Source organism: Myodes glareolus, chromosome 7, assembly GCF_982192425.1.
Source record: "Myodes glareolus chromosome 7, mMyoGla1.1, whole genome shotgun sequence".
Taxonomy (NCBI): domain Eukaryota; kingdom Metazoa; phylum Chordata; class Mammalia; order Rodentia; family Cricetidae; genus Myodes; species Myodes glareolus.
Genome location: NC_142032.1, coordinates 106,272,329 through 106,294,290, shown reverse-complemented (window position 1 = coordinate 106,294,290; position 21,962 = coordinate 106,272,329).

Here is a 21,962-nt window from a genome sequence, read left to right as displayed (position 1 = left end):
GTAGTTTAAGGCACTTTCAAAGAAAAGTGATTTTCTCTGAAAGGACAGCATTTCGAAAGTGAAGCAACACTCCATTCACTTCGCACAGTGAATTGAAGTGTTGGAACAGACTGCTTCCCTTTCAGAGAAACGCATGTAAGTTTCTTCCTAATGCTTGCAAGTAGCTTAAGGCACTTTCAAAGGAAAGTGATTTTCTCTGAAAGGACAGCATTTAGAAAGTGAAGCAACACTCCATTCACTTCGCACAGTGAATTGAAGTGTTGGAACAGACTTCTTCTCTTTCAGAGAAACGCATGTGAGTTTCTGGTGAATGCTTGCAAGTAGCTTAAGGCACTTTCAAAGGAAAGTGATTTTCTCTGAAAGGACAGCATTTAGAAAGTGAAGCAACACTCCATTCCCTTCGTGCAGTGAATTGAAGTGTTGGAACAGACTGCTTCTCTTTCAGAGAAACGCATGTGAGTTTCTTCCTAATGCTTGCAAGTAGCTTAAGGCACTTTCAAAGGAAAGTGATTTTCTCTGAAAGGACAGCATTTAGAAAGTGAAGCAACACTCCATTCACTTCGCACAGTGAATTGAAGTGTTGGAACAGACTGCTTCTCTTTCATAGGAACGCATTAGTGTTTCTTGTGAATGCTTGCAAGTAGCTTAAGGCACTTTCAAAGGAAAGTGATTTTCTCTGAAAGGACAGCATTTAGAAAGTGAAGCAACACTCCATTCACTTCGCACTGTGAATTGAAGTGTTGGAACAGACTGCTTCTCTTTCAGAGAAACGCATGTGAGTTTCTTCCTAATGCTTGCAAGTAGCTTAAGGCACTTTCAAAGGAAAGTGATTTTCTCTGAAAGAACAGCATTTAGAAAATGAAGCAACACTCCATTCACTTCGCACAGTGAATTGAAGTGTTGGAACAGACTGCTTCTCTTTCAGAGAAACGCATGTGAGTTTCTGTTAAATGCATGTAAGTAGCTTAAGGCACTTTCAAAGGAAAGTGATTTTCTCTGAAAGGACAGCATTTAGAAAGTGAGGCAACACTCAATTCACTTCACACAGTGAATTGAAGTGTTGGAACAGACTGCTTCTGTTTCAGAGAAACGCATGTGAGTTTCTTCCTAATGCTTGCAAGTAGCTTAAGGCACTATCAAAGGAAAGTGATTTTCTCTGAAAGGACAGCATTTAGAAAGTGAAGCAACACTCCATTCACTTCGCACAGTGAATTGAAGTGTTGGAACAGACTGCTTCTCTTTCATAGAAACGCCTTAGTGTTTCCTGTGAATGCTTGCAAGTTGCTTAAGGCACTTTCAAAGGAAAGTGATTTTCTATGAAAGGACATAATTTAGAAAGTGAAGCAACACTCCATTCACTTCGCACATGAATTGAAGTGTTGGAACAGACTGCTTCTCTTTCAGAGAAACGCATGTGAGTTTCTGTTGAATGCTTGTAAGTAGCTTAGGCACTTTAAAAGGAAAGTGATTTTCTCTTAAAGGACAGCATTTAGAAAGTGAAGCAACACTCCATTCACTTCGCACAGTGAATTGAAGTGTTGGAACAGACTGCTTCTCTTTCAGAGAAACGCATGTGAGTTTCTTCCTAATGCTTGCAAGTAGCTTAAGGCACTTTCAAAGGAAAGTGATTTTCTCTGAAAGGACAGCATTTCGAAAGTGAAGCAACACTCCATTCACTTCGCACAGTGAATTGAAGTGTTGGAACAGACTGCTTCCCTTTCAGAGAAACGCATGTAAGTTTCTTCCTAATGCTTGCAAGTAGCTTAAGGCACTTTCAAAGGAAAGTGATTTTCTCTGAAAGGACAGCATTTAGAAAGTGAAGCAACACTCCATTCACTTCGCAGAGTGAATTGAAGTATTGGAACAGACTGCTTCTCTTTCAGAGAAACGCATGTGAGTTTCTGGTGAATGCTTGTAAGTAGCTTAAGGCACTTTCAAAGGAAAGTGATTTTCTCTGAAAGGACAGCATTTAGAAAGTGAATCAACACTCCATTCACTTCGCACAGTGAATTGAAGTGTTGGAACAGACTGCTTCTCTTTCATAGAAACGCATGTGAGTTTTTTATGAATGCTTGAAAGTATTTTTAAGGCACTTTCAAAGGAAAGTGATTTTCTCTGAAACGACAGCATTTAGAAAGTGAGGCAACACTCCATTCACTTCGCACAGTGAATTGAAGTGTTGGAACGGACTGCTTCTCTTTCAGAGAAACGCATGTGAGTTTCTGGTGAATGCTTGTAAGTAGCTTAAGGCACTTTCAAAGGAAAGTGATTTCCTCTGAAAGGACATCATTTAGAAAGTGAAGCAACACTCCATTCACTTCGTGCAGTGAATTGAAGTGTTGGAACAGAGTGCTTCTCTTTCATAGAAACGCCTTAGTGTTTCTTGTGAATGCTTGGAAGTTGCTTAAGGCACTTTCAAAGGAAAGTGATTTTCTCTGAAAGGACATAATTTAGAAAGTGACGCAACACTCCATTCACTTCGCACAGTGAATTGAAGTGTTGGAACAGACTGCTTCCCTTTCAGAGAAACGCATGTGAGTTTCTTCCTAATGCTTGCAAGTAGCTTAAGGCACTTTCAAAGGAAAGTGATTTTCTCTGAAAGGACAGCATTTAGAAAGTGAATCAACACTCCATTCACTTCGCACAGTGAATTGAAGTGTTGGAACAGACTGCTTCTCTTTCATAGAAACGCATGTGAGTTTTTTATGAATGCTTGAAAGTATTTTTAAGGCACTTTCAAAGGAAAGTGATTTTCTCTGAAACGACAGCATTTAGAAAGTGAGGCAACACTCCATTCACTTCGCACAGTGAATTGAAGTGTTGGAACGGACTGCTTCTCTTTCAGAGAAACGCATGTGAGTTTCTGGTGAATGCTTGTAAGTAGCTTAAGGCACTTTCAAAGGAAAGTGATTTCCTCTGAAAGGACATCATTTAGAAAGTGAAGCAACACTCCATTCACTTCGTGCAGTGAATTGAAGTGTTGGAACAGAGTGCTTCTCTTTCATAGAAACGCCTTAGTGTTTCTTGTGAATGCTTGCAAGTTGCTTAAGGCACTTTCAAAGGAAAGTGATTTTCTCTGAAAGGACATAATTTAGAAAGTGACGCAACACTCCATTCACTTTGCACAGTGAATTGAAGTGTTGGAACAGACTGCTTCTCTTTCAGAGAAACGCATGTGAGTTTCTGTTGAATGCTTGTAAGTAGCTTAAGGCACTTTCAAAGGAAAGTGATTTTCTCTGAAAGGACAGCATTTAGAAAGTGAAGCAACACTCCATTCACTTCACACAGTGAATTGAAGTGTTGGAACAGATTGCTTCGCTTTCACAGAAACGCATTTAAGTTTCTTCCTAATGCTTGCAAGTAGCTTAAAACACTTTCAAAGGAAAGTGATTTTCTCTGAAAGGACAGCATTTAGAAAGTGAAGCAACACTCCATTCACTTCGCACAGTGAATTGAAGTGTTGGAACAGACTGCTTCTCTTTCAGAGAAACGCATGTGAGTTTCTGTTGAATGCTTGTAAGTAGCTTAAGGCACTTTCAAATGAAAGTGATTTTCTCTGAAAGGACAGCATTTAGAAAGTGAAGCAACACTCCATTCACTTCGCACAGTGAATTGAAGTGTTGGAACAGACTGCTTCTCTTTCAGAGAAACGCATGTGAGTTTCTGTTGAACGCTTGTAAGTAGCTTAAGGCACTTTCAAATTAAAGTGATTTTCTCTGAAAGGACAGCATTTAGAAAGTGAGGCAACACTCCGTTCACTTCACACAGTGAATTGAAGTGCTGGAACAGACTGCTTCTCTTTCAGAGAAACGCATGTGAGTTTTTTATGAATGCTTGCAAGTAGCTTAAGGCACTTTCAAAGGAAAGTGATTTTCTCTGAAAGGACAGCATTTCGAAAGTGAAGCAACACTCCATCCACTTCGCACAGTGAATTGAAGTGTTGGAACAGACTGCTTTTCTTTCAGAGAAACGCATGTGAGTTTCTTGTGACTTCTTGCAAGTTGCTTAAGGCACTTTAAAAGGAAAGTGATTTTCTCTGAAAGGACAGCATTTAGAAAGTGAAGCAACACTCCATTCACTTCGCACAGTGAATTGAAGTGTTGGAACAGACTGCTTCTCTTTCAGAGAAAAGCATGTGAGTTTTTTGTGAATGCTTGAAAGTAGTTTAAGGCACTTTCAAAGAAAAGTTATTTTCTCTGAAAGGACAGCATTTAGAAAGTGAAGCAAAACTCCATTCACTTCGCACAGTGAATTGAATTGTTGGAACAGACTGCTTCTCTTTCAGAGAAACGCATGTGAGTTTCTGTTGAGTGCTTGTAAGTAGCTTAAGGCACTTTCAAAGGAAAGTGATTTTCTCTGAAAGGACAGCATTTAGAAAGTGAAGCAACACTCCATTCACTTCGCACAGTGAATTGAAGTGTTGGAACAGACTTCTTCTCTTTCAGAGAAACGCATGTGAGTTTCTGTTGAATGCTTGTAAGTAGCTTAAGGCACTTTCAAAGGAAAGTGATTTTCTCTGAAAGGACAGCATTTAGAAAGTGAAGCAACACTCCATTCCCTTAGGCAGTGAATTGAAGTGTTGGAACATTCTGCTTCTCTTTCAGAGAAATGCATGTGAGTTTCTGTTGAATGCTTGTAAGTAGCTTAAGGCTCTTTCAAAGGAAAGTGATTTTCTCTGAAAGGACAGCATTTAGAAAGTAAAGCAACACTCCATTCCCTTCGCGCAATGTATTGAAGTGTTGGAACAGACTGCTTCTCTTTCATAGAAACGCATTAGTGTTTCTTGTAAATGCTTGCAAGTAGCTTAAGGCACTTTCAAAGGAAAGTGATTTTCTTTGAAAGGACAGCATTTAGAAAGTGAAGCAACACTCCATTCACTTCGCACAGTGAATTGAAGTGTTGGAACAGACTTCTTCTCTTTCAGAGAAACGCATGTGAGTTTCTGGTGAATGCTTGTAAGTAGCTTAAGGCACTTTCAAAGGAAAGTGATTTTCTCTGAAAGGACAGCATTTAGAAAGTGAAGCAACACTCCATTCCCTTCGTGCAGTGAATTGAAGTGTTGGAACAGACTGCTTCTCTTTCAGAGAAATGCATGTGAGTTTCTGTTGAATGCTTGTAAGTAGCTTAAGGCTCTTTCAAAGGAAAGTGATTTTCTCTGAAAGGACAGCATTTAGAAAGTAAAGCAACACTCCATTCCCTTCGCGCAATGAATTGAAGTGTTGGAACAGACTGCTTCTCTTTCATAGAAACGCATTAGTGTTTCTTGTAAATTCTTGCAAGTAGCTTAAGGCACTTTCAAAGGAAAGTGATTTTCTCTGAAAGGACAGCATTTAGAAAGTGAAGCAACACTCCATTCCCTTCGCACAAAGAATTGAAGTGTTGGAAAAGATTGCTTCTCATTCAGAGAAATGCATGTGAGTTTTTTATGAATGCTTGAAAGTAGTTTAAGGCACTTTCAAAGGAAAGTGATTTTCTCTGAAAGGACAGCATTTAGAAAGTGAGGCAACGCTCCATTCACTTCGCACAGTGAATTGAAGTGTTGGAACAGACTGCTTCTCTTTCAGAGAAACGCATGTGAGTTTCTTCCTAATGCTTGCAAGTAGCTAAAGGCACTTTCAAGGGAAAGTGATTTTCTCTGAAAGGACAGCATTTAGAAAGTGAAGCAACACTCCATCCACTTCGCACAGTGAATTGAAGTGTTGGAACAGACTGCTTCTCTTTCAGAGAAACGCATGTGAGTTTCTTGTGAATTCTTGCAAGTTGCTTAAGGCACTTTCAAAGGAAAGTGATTTTCTCTGAAAGGACAGCATTTAGAAAGTGAAGCAACACTCCATTCACTTTGCACAGTGAATTGAAGTGTTGGAACAGACTGCTACTCTTTCAGAGAAATGCATGTGAGTTTCTGTTGAATGCTTGTAAGTAGCTTAAGGCTCTTTCAAAGGAAAGTGATTTTCTCTGAAAGGACAGCATTTAGAAAGTAAAGCAACACTCCATTCCCTTCGCGCAATGAATTGAAGTGTTGGAACAGACTGCTTCTCTTTCATAGAAACGCATTAGTGTTTCTTGTAAATGCTTCCAAGTAGCTTAAGGCACTTTCAAAGGAAAGTGATTTTCTCTGAAAGGACAGCATTTAGAAAGTGAAGCAACACTCCATTCCCTTCGCACAGAGAATTGAAGCGTTGGAACAGATTGCTTCTCTTTCAGAGAAATGCATGTGAGTTTCTGTTGAATGCTTGTAAGTAGCTTAAGTCACATTCAAAGGAAAGGGATTTTCTCTGAAAGGACAGCATTTAGAACGTGAAGCAACACTCCATTCACTTCGCACAGTGAATTGAAGTGTTGGAACAGACTGCTTCTCTTTCAGAGTAACGCATGTGAGTTTTTTGTGAATGCTTGAAAGTAGTTTAAGGCACTTTCAATGGAAAGTGATTTTCTCTGAAAGGACAGCATTAAGAAAGTGAGGCAACACTCCCTTCACTTCGCACATTGTATTGAAGTGTTGGAACAGACTGCTTCTCTTTCAGAGAAACACATGTGAATTTCTTCCTAATGCTTGCAAGCAGCTTAAGGCACTTTCAAAGGAAAGTGATTTTCTCTGAAAGGACAGCGTTTAGAAAGTGAAGCAACACTCCATTCACTTCGCACAGTGAATTGAAGTGTTGGAACGGACTGCTTCTCTTTCAGAGAAACGCATGTGAGTTTCTTCCTAATGCTTGCAAGTAGCTTAAGGCACTTTCAAACGAAAGTGATTTTCTCTGAAAGAACAGCATTCAGAAAGTGAAGCAACACTCCATTCACTTCGCACAGTGAATTGAAGTGTTGGAACAGACTGCTTCTCTTTCAGAGAAACGCATGTGAGTTTCTTCCTAATGCTTGCAAGTAGCTTAAGGCACTTTCAAAGGAAAGTGATTTTCTCTGAAAGAACAGCATTTAGAAAGTGAAGCAACACTCCATTCACTTCGCACAGTGAATTGAAGTGTTGGAACAGACTGCTTCTCTTTCAGAGAAACGCATGTGAGTTTCTGTTAAATGCTTGTAAGTAGCTTAAGGTACTTTCAAAGGAAAGTGATTTTCTCTGAAAGGACAGCATTTAGAAAGTGAGGCAACACTCTATTCACTTCACACACTGAATTGAAGTGTTGGAACAGACTGTTTCTGTTTCAGAGAAACGCATGTGAGTTTCTTCCTAATGCTTGCAAGTAGCTTAAGGCACTATCAAAGGAAAGTGATTTTCTCTGAAAGGACAGCATTTAGAAAGTGAAGCAACACTCCATTCACTTTGCACAGTGAATTGAAGTGTTGGAACAGACTGCTTCTCTTTCAGAGAAACGCATGTGAGTTTTTTATGAATGCTTGAAAGTAGTTTAAGGCACTTTCAAAGGAAAGTGATTTTCTCTGAAACGACAGCATTTAGAAAGTGAGGCAACACTCCATTCACTTCGCACAGTGAATTGAAGTGTTGGAACCGACTGCTTCTCTTTCAGAGAAACTCATGTGAGTTTCTGTTGAATGCTTGTAAGTAGCTTAAGGCACTTTCAAAGGAAAGTGATTTTCTCTGAAAGGACAGCATTTAGAAAGTGAAGCAACACTCCATTCACTTCGTGCAGTGAATTGAAGTGTTGGAACAGAATGCTTCTCTTTCATAGAAACGCCTTAGTGTTTCTTGTGAATGCTTGCAAGTTGCTGAAGGCACTTTCAAAGGAAAGTGATTTTCTCTGAAAGGACATAATTTAGAAAGTGAAGCAACACTCCATTCACTTCGCACAGTGAATTGAAGTGTTGGAACAGACTGCTTCTCTTTCAGAGAAACGCATGTGAGTTTCTGTTGAATGCTTGTAAGTATCTTAGGCACTTTAAAAGGAAAGTGATTTTCTCTTAAAGGACAGCATTTAGAAAGTGAAGCAACACTCCATTCACTTCGCACAGTGAATTGAAGTGTTGGAACAGACTGCTTCTCTTTCAGAGAAACGCATGTGAGTTTCTGTTGAATGCTTGTAAGTAGCTTAAGGCACTTTCAAAGGAAAGTGATTATCTCTGAAAGGACAGCATTTAGAAAGTGAAGCAACACTCCATTCACTTCGCACAGTGAATTGAAGTGTTGGAACAGACTTCTTCTCTTTCAGAGAAACGCATGTGAGTTTCTGGTGAATGCTTGTAAGTAGCTTAAGGCACTTTCAAAGGAAAGTGATTTTCTCTGAAAGGACAGCATTTAGAAAGTGAAGCAACACTCCATTCCCTTCGTGCAGTGAATTGAAGTGTTGGAACAGACTGCTTCTCTTTCAGAAAAATGCATGTGAGTTTCTGTTGAATGCTTGTTAGTAGCTTAAGGCTCTTTCAAAGGAAAGTGATTTTCTCTGAAAGGACAGCATTTAGAAAGTAAAGCAACACTTCATTCCCTTCGCGCAATGAATTGAAGTGTTGGAACAGACTGCTTCTCTTTCATAGAAACGCATTAGTGTTTCTTGTAAATGCTTGCAAGTAGCTTAAGGCACTTTCAAAGGAAAGTGATTTTCTCTGAAAGGACAGCATTTAGAAAGTGAAGCAACACTCCATTCCCTTCACACAGAGAATTGAAGTGTTGGAACAGATTGCTTCTCTTTCAGAGAAATTCATGTGAGTTTCTGTTGAATGCTTGTAAGTAGCTTAAGTCACATTCAAAGGAAAGGGATTTTCTCTGAAAGGACAGCATTTAGAACGTGAAGCAACACTCCATTCACTTCGCACAGTGAATTGAAGTGTTGGAACAGACTGCTTCTCTTTCAGAGAAACGCATGTGAGTTTTTTGTGAATGCTTGAAAGTAGTTTAAGGCACTTTCAAAGGAAAGTGATTTTCTCTGAAAGGACAGCATTTAGAAAGTGAGGCAACACTCCCTTCACTTCGCACATTGAATTGAAGTGTTGGAACAGACTGCTTCTCTTTCAGAGAAACGCATGTGAATTTCTTCCTAATGCTTGCAAGCAGCTTAAGGCACTTTCAAAGGAAAGTGATTTTCTCTGAAAGGACAGCATTTAGAAAGTGAAGCAACACTCCATTCACTTCGCACAGTGAATTGAAGTGTTGGAACGGACTGCTTCTCTTTCAGAGAAACGCATGTGAGTTTCTTCCTAATGCTTGCAAGTAGCTTAAGGCACTTTCAAAGGAAAGTGATTTTCTCTGAAAGGACAGCATTTAGAAAGTGAAGCAACACTCCATTCACTTCGCACTGTGAATTGAAGTGTTGGAACAGACTGCTTCTCTTTCAGAGAAACGCATGTGAGTTTCTTCCTAATGCTTGCAAGTAGCTTAAGGCACTTTCAAATGAAAGTGATTTTCTCTGAAAGAACAGCATTTAGAAAGTGAAGCAACACTCCATTCACTTCGCACAGTGAATTGAAGTGTTGGAACAGACTGCTTCTCTTTCAGAGAAACGCATGTGAGTTTCTGTTAAATGCATGTAAGTAGCTTAAGGCACTTTCAAAGGAAAGTGATTTTCTCTGAAAGGACAGCATTTAGAAAGTGAGGCAACACTCAATTCACTTCACACAGTGAATTGAAGTGTTGGAACAGACTGCTTCTGTTTCAGAAAAACGCATGTGAGTTTCTTCCTAATGCTTGCAAGTAGCTTAAGGCACTATCAAAGGAAAGTGATTTTCTCTGAAAGGACAGCATTTAGAAAGTGAAGCAACACTCCATTCACTTCGCACAGTGAATTGAAGTGTTGGAACAGACTGCTTCTCTTTCATAGAAACGCCTTAGTGTTTCCTGTGAATGCTTGCAAGTTGCTTAAGGCACTTTCAAAGGAAAGTGATTTTCTATGAAAGGACATAATTTAGAAAGTGAAGCAACACTCCATTCACTTCGCTCATGAATTGAAGTGTTGGAACAGACTGCTTCTCTTTCAGAGAAACGCATGTGAGTTTCTGTTGAATGCTTGTAAGTAGCTTAGGCACTTTAAAAGGAAAGTGATTTTCTCTTAAAGGACAGCATTTAGAAAGTGAAGCAACACTCCATTCACTTCGCACAGTGAATTGAAGTGTTGGAACAGACTGCTTCTCTTTCAGAGAAACGCATGTGAGTTTCTTCCTAATGCTTGCAAGTAGCTTAAGGCACTTTCAAGGGAAAGTGATTTTCTCTGAAAGGACAGCATTTAGAAAGTGAAGCAACACTCCATCCACTTCGCACAGTGAATTGAAGTGTTGGAACAGACTGCTTCTCTTTCAGAGAAACGCATGTGAGTTTCTTGTGAATTCTTGCAAGTTGCTTAAGGCACTTTCAAAGGAAAGTGATTTTCTCTGAAAGGACAGCATTTAGAAAGTGAAGCAACACTCCATTCACTTCGCACAGTGAATTGAAGTGTTGGAACAGACTGCTTCTCTTTCAGAGAAACGCATGTGAGTTTTTTGTGAATGCTTGAAAGTAGTTTAAGGCACTTTCAAAGAAAAGTGATTTTCTCTGAAAGGACAGCATTTCGAAAGTGAAGCAACACTCCATTCACTTCGCACAGTGAATTGAAGTGTTGGAACAGACTGCTTCCCTTTCAGAGAAACGCATGTAAGTTTCTTCCTAATGCTTGCAAGTAGCTTAAGGCACTTTCAAAGGAAAGTGATTTTCTCTGAAAGGACAGCATTTAGAAAGTGAAGCAACACTCCATTCACTTCGCACAGTGAATTGAAGTGTTGGAACAGACTTCTTCACTTTCAGAGAAACGCATGTGAGTTTCTGGTGAATGCTTGTAAGTAGCTTAAGGCAGTTTCAAAGAAAGTGATTTTCTCTGAAAGGACAGCATTTAGAAAGTGAAGCAACACTCCATTCCCTTCGTGCAGTGAATTGAAGTGTTGGAACAGACTGCTTCTCTTTCAGAGAAACGCATGTGAGTTTCTTCCTAATGCTTGTAAGTAGCTTAAGGCACTTTCAAAGGAAAGTGATTTTCTCTGAAAGGACAGCATTTAGAAAGTGAAGCAACACTCCATTCAATTCGCACAGTGAATTGAAGTGTTGGAACAGACTGCTTCTCTTTCAGAGAAACGCATGTGAGTTTCTGGTGAATGCTTGTAAGTAGCTTAAGGCACTATCAAAGGAAAGTGATTTTCTCTGAAAGGACAGCATTTAGAAAGTGAAGCAACACTCCATTCACTTCGCACAGTGAATTGAAGTGTTGGAACAGAGTGCTTCTCTTTCAGAGAAATGCATGTGAGTTTCTGTTGAATGCTTGTAAGTAGCTTAAGGCACTTTCAAAGGAAAGTGATTTTCTCTGAAAGGACAGCATTTAGAAAGTGAAGCAACACTCCATTCACTTCGCAGAGTGAATTGAAGTATTGGAACAGACTGCTTCTCTTTCAGAGAAACGCATGTGAGTTTCTGTTGAATGCTTGTAAGTAGCTTAAGGCACTTTCAAAGGAAAGTGATTTTCTCTGAAAGGACAGCATTTAGAAAGTGAATCAACACTCCATTCACTTCGCACAGTGAATTGAAGTGTTGGAACAGACTGCTTCTCTTTCATAGAAACGCATGTGAGTTTTTTATGAATGCTTGAAAGTATTTTTAAGGCACTTTCAAAGGAAAGTGATTTTCTCTGAAACGACAGCATTTAGAAAGTGAGGCAACACTCCATTCACTTCGCACAGTGAATTGAAGTGTTGGAACGGACTGCTTCTCTTTCAGAGAAACGCATGTGAGTTTCTGGTGAATGCTTGTAAGTAGCTTAAGGCACTTTCAAAGGAAAGTGATTTCCTCTGAAAGGACATCATTTAGAAAGTGAAGCAACACTCCATTCACTTCGTGCAGTGAATTGAAGTGTTGGAACACAGTGCTTCTCTTTCATAGAAACGCCTTAGTGTTTCTTGTGAATGCTTGCAAGTTGCTTAAGGCACTTTCAAAGGAAAGTGATTTTCTCTGAAAGGACATAATTTAGAAAGTGAAGAAACACTCCATTCACTTTGCACAGTGAATTGAAGTGTTGGAACAGACTGCTTCTCTTTCAGAGAAACGCATGTGAGTTTCTGTTGAATGCTTGTAAGTAGCTTTAGGCACTTTCAAAGGAAAGTGATTTTCTCTGAAAGGACAGCATTTAGAAAGTGAAGCAACACTCCATTCACTTCACACAGTGAATTGAAGTGTTGGAACAGATTGCTTCGCTTTCACAGAAACGCATGTAAGTTTCTTCCTAATGCTTGCAAGTAGCTTAAGGCACTTTCAAAGGAAAGTGATTTTCTCTGAAAGGACAGCATTTAGAAAGTGAAGCAACACTCCATTTACTTCGCACAGTGAATTGAAGTGTTGGAACAGACTGCTTCTCTTTCAGAGAAACGCATGTGAGTTTCTGTTGAATGCTTGTAAGTAGCTTAAGGCACTTTCAAATGAAAGTGATTTTCTCTGAAAGGACAGCATTTAGAAAGTGAAGCAACACTCCATTCACTTCGCACAGTGAATTGAAGTGTTGGAACAGACTTCTTCTCTTTCAGAGAAACGCATGTGAGTTTCTGGTGAATGCTTGTAAGTAGCTTAAGGCACTTTCAAAGGAAAGTGATTTTCTCTGAAAGGACAGCATTTAGAAAGTGAAGCAACACTCCATTCCCTTCGTGCAGTGAATTGAAGTGTTGGAACAGACTGCTTCTCTTTCAGAGAAACGCATGTGAGTTTCTTCCTAATGCTTGCAAGTAGCTTAAGGCACTTTCAAAGGAAAGTGATTTTCTCTGAAAGGACAGCATTTAGAAAGTGAAGCAACACTCCATTCACTTCGCACAGTGAATTGAAGTGTTGGAACAGACTGCTTCTCTTTCATAGGAACGCATTAGTGTTTCTTGTGAATGCTTGCAAGTAGCTTAAGGCACTTTCAAAGGAAAGTGATTTTCTCTGAAAGGACAGCATTTAGAAAGTGAAGCAACACTCCATTCACTTCGCACAGTGAATTGAAGTGCTGGAACAGACTGCATCTCTTTCAGAGAAACACATGTGAGTTTTTTATGAATGCTTGAAAGTAGTTTAAGGCACTTTCAAAGGAAAGTGATTTTCTCTGAAAGGAGAGCATTTAGAAAGTAAGGCAACACTCCATTCACTTCGCACAGTGAATTGAAGTGTTGGAACAGACTGCTTCTCTTTCAGAGAAACGCATGTGAGTTTCTTCCTAATGCTTGCAAGTAGCTTAAGGCACTTTCAAGGGAAAGTGATTTTCTCTGAAAGGACAGCATTTAGAAAGTGAAGCAACACTCCATCCACTTCGCACAGTGAATTGAAGTGTTGGAACAGACTGCTTTTCTTTCAGAGAAACGCATGTGAGTTTCTTGTGACTTCTTGCAAGTTGCTTAAGGCACTTTAAAAGGAAAGTGATTTTCTCTGAAAGGACAGCATTTAGAAAGTGAAGCAACACTCCATTCACTTCGCACAGTGAATTGAAGTGTTGGAACAGACTGCTTCTCTTTCAGAGAAAAGCATGTGAGTTTTTTGTGAATGCTTGAAAGTAGTTTAAGGCACTTTCAAAGAAAAGTTATTTTCTCTGAAAGGACAGCATTTAGAAAGTGAAGCAACACTCCATTCACTTCGCACAGTGAATTGAATTGTTGGAACAGACTGCTTCTCTTTCAGAGAAATGCATGTGAGTTTCTGTTGAATGCTTGTAAGTAGCTTAAGGCTCTTTCAAAGGAAAGTGATTTTCTCTGAAAGGACAGCATTTAGAAAGTAAAGCAACACTCCATTCCCTTCGCGCAATGAATTGAAGTGTTGGAACAGACTGCTTCTCTTTCATAGAAACGCATTAGTGTTTCTTGTAAATGCTTCCAAGTAGCTTAAGGCACTTTCAAAGGAAAGTGATTTTCTCTGAAAGGACAGCATTTAGAAAGTGAAGCAACACTCCATTCCCTTCGCACAGAGAATTGAAGCGTTGGAACAGATTGCTTCTCTTTCAGAGAAATGCATGTGAGTTTCTGTTGAATGCTTGTAAGTAGCTTAAGTCACATTCAAAGGAAAGGGATTTTCTCTGAAAGGACAGCATTTAGAACGTGAAGCAACACTCCATTCACTTCGCACAGTGAATTGAAGTGTTGGAACAGACTGCTTCTCTTTCAGAGAAACGCATGTGAGTTTTTTGTGAATGCTTGAAAGTAGTTTAAGGCACTTTCAATGGAAAGTGATTTTCTCTGAAAGGACAGCATTTAGAAAGTGAGGCAACACTCCCTTCACTTCGCACATTGTATTGAAGTGTTGGAACAGACTGCTTCTCTTTCAGAGAAACACATGTGAATTTCTTCCTAATGCTTGCAAGCAGCTTAAGGCACTTTCAAAGGAAAGTGATTTTCTCTGAAAGGACAGCGTTTAGAAAGTGAAGCAACACTCCATTCACTTCGCACAGTGAATTGAAGTGTTGGAACGGACTGCTTCTCTTTCAGAGAAACGCATGTGAGTTTCTTCCTAATGCTTGCAAGTAGCTTAAGGCACTTTCAAACGAAAGTGATTTTCTCTGAAAGAACAGCATTCAGAAAGTGAAGCAACACTCCATTCACTTCGCACAGTGAATTGAAGTGTTGGAACAGACTGCTTCTCTTTCAGAGAAACGCATGTGAGTTTCTTCCTAATGCTTGCAAGTAGCTTAAGGCACTTTCAAAGGAAAGTGATTTTCTCTGAAAGAACAGCATTTAGAAAGTGAAGCAACACTCCATTCACTTCGCACAGTGAATTGAAGTGTTGGAACCGACTGCTTCTCTTTCAGAGAAACGCATGTGAGTTTCTGTTAAATGCTTGTAATTAGCTTAAGGTACTTTCAAAGGAAAGTGATTTTCTCTGAAAGGACAGCATTTAGAAAGTGAGGCAACACTCTATTCACTTCACACACTGAATTGAAGTGTTGGAACAGACTGTTTCTGTTTCAGAGAAACGCATGTGAGTTTCTTCCTAATGCTTGCAAGTAGCTTAAGGCACTATCAAAGGAAAGTGATTTTCTCTGAAAGGACAGCATTTAGAAAGTGAAGCAACACTCCATTCACTTTGCACAGTGAATTGAAGTGTTGGAACAGACTGCTTCTCTTTCAGAGAAATGCATGTGAGTTTTTTATGAATGCTTGAAAGTAGTTTAAGGCACTTTCAAAGGAAAGTGATTTTCTCTGAAACGACAGCATTTAGAAAGTGAGGCAACACTCCATTCACTTCGCACAGTGAATTGAAGTGTTGGAACCGACTGCTTCTCTTTCAAAGAAACTCATGTGAGTTTCTGTTGAATGCTTGTAAGTAGCTTAAGGCACTTTCAAAGGAAAGTGATTTTCTCTGAAAGGACAGCATTTAGAAAGTGAAGCAACACTCCATTCACTTCGTGCAGTGAATTGAAGTGTTGGAACAGAATGCTTCTCTTTCATAGAAACGCCTTAGTGTTTCTTGTGAATGCTTGCAAGTTGCTTAAGGCACTTTCAAAGGAAAGTGATTTTCTCTGAAAGGACATAATTTAGAAAGTGAAGCAACACTCCATTCACTTCGCACAGTGAATTGAAGTGTTGGAACAGACTGCTTCTCTTTCAGAGAAACGCATGTGAGTTTCTGTTGAATGCTTGTAAGTATCTTAGGCACTTTAAAAGGAAAGTGATTTTCTCTTAAAGGACAGCATTTAGAAAGTGAAGCAACACTCCATTCACTTCGCACAGTGAATTGAAGTGTTGGAACAGACTGCTTCTCTTTCAGAGAAACGCATGTGAGTTTCTGTTGAATGCTTGTAAGTAGCTTAAGGCACTTTCAAAGGAAAGTGATTATCTCTGAAAGGACAGCATTTAGAAAGTGAAGCAACACTCCATTCACTTCGCACAGTGAATTGAAGTGTTGGAACAGACTTCTTCTCTTTCAGAGAAACGCATGTGAGTTTCTGGTGAATGCTTGTAAGTAGCTTAAGGCACTTTCAAAGGAAAGTGATTTTCTCTGAAAGGACAGCATTTAGAAAGTGAAGCAACACTCCATTCCCTTCGTGCAGTGAATTGAAGTGTTGGAACAGACTGCTTCTCTTTCAGAGAAATGCATGTGAGTTTCTGTTGAATGCTTGTTAGTAGCTTAAGGCTCTTTCAAAGGAAAGTGATTTTCTCTGAAAGGACAGCATTTAGAAAGTAAAGCAACACTTCATTCCCTTCGCGCAATGAATTGAAGTGTTGGAACAGACTGCTTCTCTTTCATAGAAACGCATTAGTGTTTCTTGTAAATGCTTGCAAGTAGCTTAAGGCACTTTCAAAGGAAAGTGATTTTCTCTGAAAGGACAGCATTTAGAAAGTGAAGCAACACTCCATTCCCTTCACACAGAGAATTGAAGTGTTGGAACAGATTGCTTCTCTTTCAGAGAAATTCATGTGAGTTTCTGTTGAATGCTTGTAAGTAGCTTAAGTCACATTCAAAGGAAAGGGATTTTCTCTGAAAGGACAGCATTTAGAACGTGAAGCAACACTCCATTCACTTCGCACAGTGAATTGAAGTGTTGGAACAGACTGCTTCTCTTTCAGAGAAACGCATGTGAGTTTCTTCCTAATGCTTGCAAGTAGCTAAAGGCACTTTCAAGGGAAAGTGATTTTCTCTGAAAGGACAGCATTTAGAAAGTGAAGGAACACTCCATCCACTTCGCACAGTGAATTGAAGTGTTGGAACAGACTGCTTCTCTTTCAGAGAAACGCATGTGAGTTTCTTGTGAATTCTTGCAAGTTGCTTAAGGCACTTTCAAAGGAAAGTGATTTTCTCTGAAAGGACAGCATTTAGAAAGTGAAGCAACACTCCATTCACTTTGCACAGTGAATTGAAGTGTTGGAACAGACTGCTACTCTTTCAGAGAAATGCATGTGAGTTTCTGTTGAATGCTTGTAAGTAGCTTAAGGCTCTTTCAAAGGAAAGTGATTTTCTCTGAAAGGACAGCATTTAGAAAGTAAAGCAACACTCCATTCCCTTCGCGCAATGAATTGAAGTGTTGGAACAGACTGCTTCTCTTTCATAGAAACGCATTAGTGTTTCTTGTAAATGCTTCTAAGTAGCTTAAGGCACTTTCAAAGGAAAGTGATTTTCTCTGAAAGGACAGCATTTAGAAAGTGAAGCAACACTCCATTCCCTTCGCACAGAGAATTGAAGCGTTGGAACAGATTGCTTCTCTTTCAGAGAAATGCATGTGAGTTTCTGTTGAATGCTTGTAAGTAGCTTAAGTCACATTCAAAGGAAAGGGATTTTCTCTGAAAGGACAGCATTTAGAACGTGAAGCAACACTCCATTCACTTCGCACAGTGAATTGAAGTGTTGGAACAGACTGCTTCTCTTTCAGAGAAACGCATGTGAGTTTTTTGTGAATGCTTGAAAGTAGTTTAAGGCACTTTCAATGGAAAGTGATTTTCTCTGAAAGGACAGCATTTAGAAAGTGAGGCAACACTCCCTTCACTTCGCACATTGTATTGAAGTGTTGGAACAGACTGCTGCTCTTTCAGAGAAACACATGTGAATTTCTTCCTAATGCTTGCAAGCAGCTTAAGGCACTTTCAAAGGAAAGTGATTTTCTCTGAAAGGACAGCGTTTAGAAAGTGAAGCAACACTCCATTCACTTCGCACAGTGAATTGAAGTGTTGGAACGGACTGCTTCTCTTTCAGAGAAACGCATGTGAGTTTCTTCCTAATGCTTGCAAGTAGCTTAAGGCACTTTCAAAGGAAAGTGATTTTCTCTGAAAGAACAGCATTCAGAAAGTGAAGCAACACTCCATTCACTTCGCACAGTGAATTGAAGTGTTGGAACAGACTGCTTCTCTTTCAGAGAAACACATGTGAGTTTCTTCCTAATGCTTGCAAGTAGCTTAAGGCACTTTCAAAGGAAAGTGATTTTCTCTGAAAGAACAGCATTTAGAAAGTGAAGCAACACTCCATTCACTTCGCACAGTGAATTGAAGTGTTGGAACAGACTGCTTCTCTTTCAGAGAAACGCATGTGAGTTTCTGTTAAATGCTTGTAAGTAGCTTAAGGTACTTTCAAAGGAAAGTGATTTTCTCTGAAAGGACAGCATTTAGAAAGTGAGGCAACACTCTATTCACTTCACACACTGAATTGAAGTGTTGGAACAGACTGTTTCTGTTTCAGAGAAACGCATGTGAGTTTCTTCCTAATGCTTGCAAGTAGCTTAAGGCACTATCAAAGGAAAGTGATTTTCTCTGAAAGGACAGCATTTAGAAAGTGAAGCAACACTCCATTCACTTTGCACAGTGAATTGAAGTGTTGGAACAGACTGTTTCTGTTTCAGAGAAACGCATGTGAGTTTCTTCCTAATGCTTGCAAGTAGCTTAAGGCACTATCAAAGGAAAGTGATTTTCTCTGAAAGGACAGCATTTAGAAAGTGAAGCAACACTCCATTCACTTTGCACAGTGAATTGAAGTGTTGGAACAGACTGCTTCTCTTTCAGAGAAACGCATGTGAGTTTTTTATGAATGCTTGAAAGTAGTTTAAGGCACTTTCAAAGGAAAGTGATTTTCTCTGAAACGACAGCATTTAGAAAGTGAGGCAACACTCCATTCACTTCGCACAGTGAATTGAAGTGTTGGAACCGACTGCTTCTCTTTCAGAGAAACGCATGTGAGTTTCTGTTGAATGCTTGTAAGTAGCTTAAGGCACTTTCAAAGGAAAGTGATTTTCTCTGAAAGGCCAGCATTTAGAAAGTGAAGCAACACTCCATTCACTTCGTGCAGTGAATTGAAGTGTTGGAACAGAATGCTTCTCTTTCATAGAAACGCCTTAGTGTTTCTTGTGAATGCTTGCAAGTTGCTTAAGGCACTTTCAAAGGAAAGTGATTTTCTCTGAAAGGACATAATTTAGAAAGTGAAGCAACACTCCATTCACTTCGCACAGTGAATTGAAGTGTTGGAACAGACTGCTTCTCTTTCAGAGAAACGCATGTGAGTTTCTGTTGAATGCTTGTAAGTATCTTAGGCACTTTAAAAGGAAAGAGATTTTCTCTTAAAGGACAGCATTTAGAAAGTGAAGCAACACTCCATTCACTTCGCACAGTGAATTGAAGTGTTGGAACAGACTGCTTCTCTTTCAGAGAAACGCATGTGAGTTTCTGTTGAACGCTTGTAAGTAGCTTAAGGCACTTTCAAATTAAAGTGATTTTCTCTGAAAGGACAGCATTTAGAAAGTGAGGCAACACTCCGTTCACTTCACACAGTGAATTGAAGTGCTGGAACAGACTGCTTCTCTTTCAGAGAAACGCATGTGAGTTTCTGTTGAATGCTTGAAAGTAGCTTAAGGCACTTTCAAAGGAAAGTGATTTTCTCTGAAAGGACAGCATTTAGAAAGTGAGGCAACACTCCATTCACTTCGCACAGTGAATTGAAGTGCTGGAACAGACTGCATCTCTTTCAGAGAAACACATGTGAGTTTTTTATGAATGCTTGAAAGTAGTTTAAGGCACTTTCAAAGGAAAGTGATTTTCTCTGAAAGGAGAGCATTTAGAAAGTAAGGCAACACTCCATTCACTTCGCACAGTGAATTGAAGTGTTGGAACAGACTGCTTCTCTTTCAGAGAAACGCATGTGAGTTTCTTCCTAATGCTTGCAAGTAGCTTAAGGCACTTTCAAGGGAAAGTGATTTTCTCTGAAAGGACAGCATTTAGAAAGTGAAGCAACACTCCATCCACTTCGCACAGTGAATTGAAGTGTTGGAACAGACTGCTTTTCTTTCAGAGAAACGCATGTGAGTTTCTTGTGACTTCTTGCAAGTTGCTTAAGGCACTTTAAAAGGAAAGTGATTTTCTCTGAAAGGACAGCATTTAGAAAGTGAAGCAACACTCCATTCACTTCGCACAGTGAATTGAAGTGTTGGAACAGACTGCTTCTCTTTCAGAGAAAAGCATGTGAGTTTTTTGTGAATGCTTGAAAGTAGTTTAAGGCACTTTCAAAGAAAAGTTATTTTCTCTGAAAGGACAGCATTTAGAAAGTGAAGCAACACTCCATTCACTTCGCACAGTGAATTGAATTGTTGGAACAGACTGCTTCTCTTTCAGAGAAACGCATGTAAGTTTCTTCCTAATGCTTGCAAGTAGCTTAAGGCACTTTCAAAGGAAAGTGATTTTCTCTGAAAGGACAGCATTTGAAAGTGAAGCAACACTCCATTCACTTCGCACAGTGAATTGAAGTGTTGGAACAGACTTCTTCTCTTTCAGAGAAACGCATGTGAGTTTCTGTTGAATGCTTGTAAGTAGCTTAAGGCACTTTCAAAGGAAAGTGATTTTCTCTGAAAGGACAGCATTTAGAAAGTGAAGCAACACTCCATTCCCTTCGTGCAGTGAATTGAAGTGTTGGAACATTCTGCTTCTCTTTCAGAGAAATGCATGTGAGTTTCTGTTGAATGCTTGTAAGTAGCTTAAGGCTCTTTCAAAGGAAAGTGATTTTCTCTGAAAGGACAGCATTTAGAAAGTAAAGCAACACTCCATTCCCTTCGCGCAATGTATTGAAGTGTTGGAACAGACTGCTTCTCTTTCATAGAAACGCATTAGTGTTTCTTGTAAATGCTTGCAAGTAGCTTAAGGCACTTTCAAAGGAAAGTGATTTTCTCTGAAAGGACAGCATTTAGAAAGTGAAGCAACACTCCATTCACTTCGCACAGTGAATTGAAGTGTTGGAACAGACTTCTTCTCTTTCAGAGAAACGCATGTGAGTTTCTGGTGAATGCTTGTAAGTAGCTTAAGGCACTTTCAAAGGAAAGTGATTTTCTCTGAAAGGACAGCATTTAGAAAGTGAAGCAACACTCCATTCCCTTCGTGCAGTGAATTGAAGTGTTGGAACAGACTGCTTCTCTTTCAGAGAAATGCATGTGAGTTTCTGTTGAATGCTTGTAAGTAGCTTAAGGCTCTTTCAAAGGAAAGTGATTTTCTCTGAAAGGACAGCATTTAGAAAGTAAAGCAACACTCCATTCCCTTCGCGCAATGAATTGAAGTGTTGGAACAGACTGCTTCTCTTTCATAGAAACGCATTAGTGTTTCTTGTAAATGCTTGCAAGTAGCTTAAGGCACTTTCAAAGGAAAGTGATTTTCTCTGAAAGGACAGCATTTAGAAAGTGAAGCAACACTCCATTCCCTTCGCACAAAGAATTGAAGTGTTGGAACAGATTGCTTCTCATTCAGAGAAATGCATGTGAGTTTTTTATGAATGCTTGAAAGTAGTTTAAGGCACTTTCAAAGGAAAGTGATTTTCTCTGAAAGGACAGCATTTAGAAAGTGAGGCAACGCTCCATTCACTTCACACAGTGAATTGAAGTGTTGGAACAGACTGCTTCTCTTTCAGAGAAACGCATGTGAGTTTCTTCCTAATGCTTGCAAGTAGCTAAAGGCACTTTCAAGGGAAAGTGATTTTCTCTGAAAGGACAGCATTTAGAAAGTGAAGCAACACTCCATCCACTTCGCACAGTGAATTGAAGTGTTGGAACAGACTGCTTCTCTTTCAGAGAAACGCATGTGAGTTTCTTGTGAATTCTTGCAAGTTGCTTAAGGCACTTTCAAAGGAAAGTGATTTTCTCTGAAAGGACAGCATTTAGAAAGTGAAGCAACACTCCATTCACTTTGCACAGTGAATTGAAGTGTTGGAACAGACTGCTACTCTTTCAGAGAAATGCATGTGAGTTTCTGTTGAATGCTTGTAAGTAGCTTAAGGCTCTTTCAAAGGAAAGTGATTTTCTCTGAAAGGACAGCATTTAGAAAGTAAAGCAACACTCCATTCCCTTCGCGCAATGAATTGAAGTGTTGGAACAGACTGCTTCTCTTTCATAGAAACGCATTAGTGTTTCTTGTAAATGCTTCTAAGTAGCTTAAGGCACTTTCAAAGGAAAGTGATTTTCTCTGAAAGGACAGCATTTAGAAAGTGAAGCAACACTCCATTCCCTTCGCACAGAGAATTGAAGCGTTGGAACAGATTGCTTCTCTTTCAGAGAAATGCATGTGAGTTTCTGTTGAATGCTTGTAAGTAGCTTAAGTCACATTCAAAGGAAAGGGATTTTCTCTGAAAGGACAGC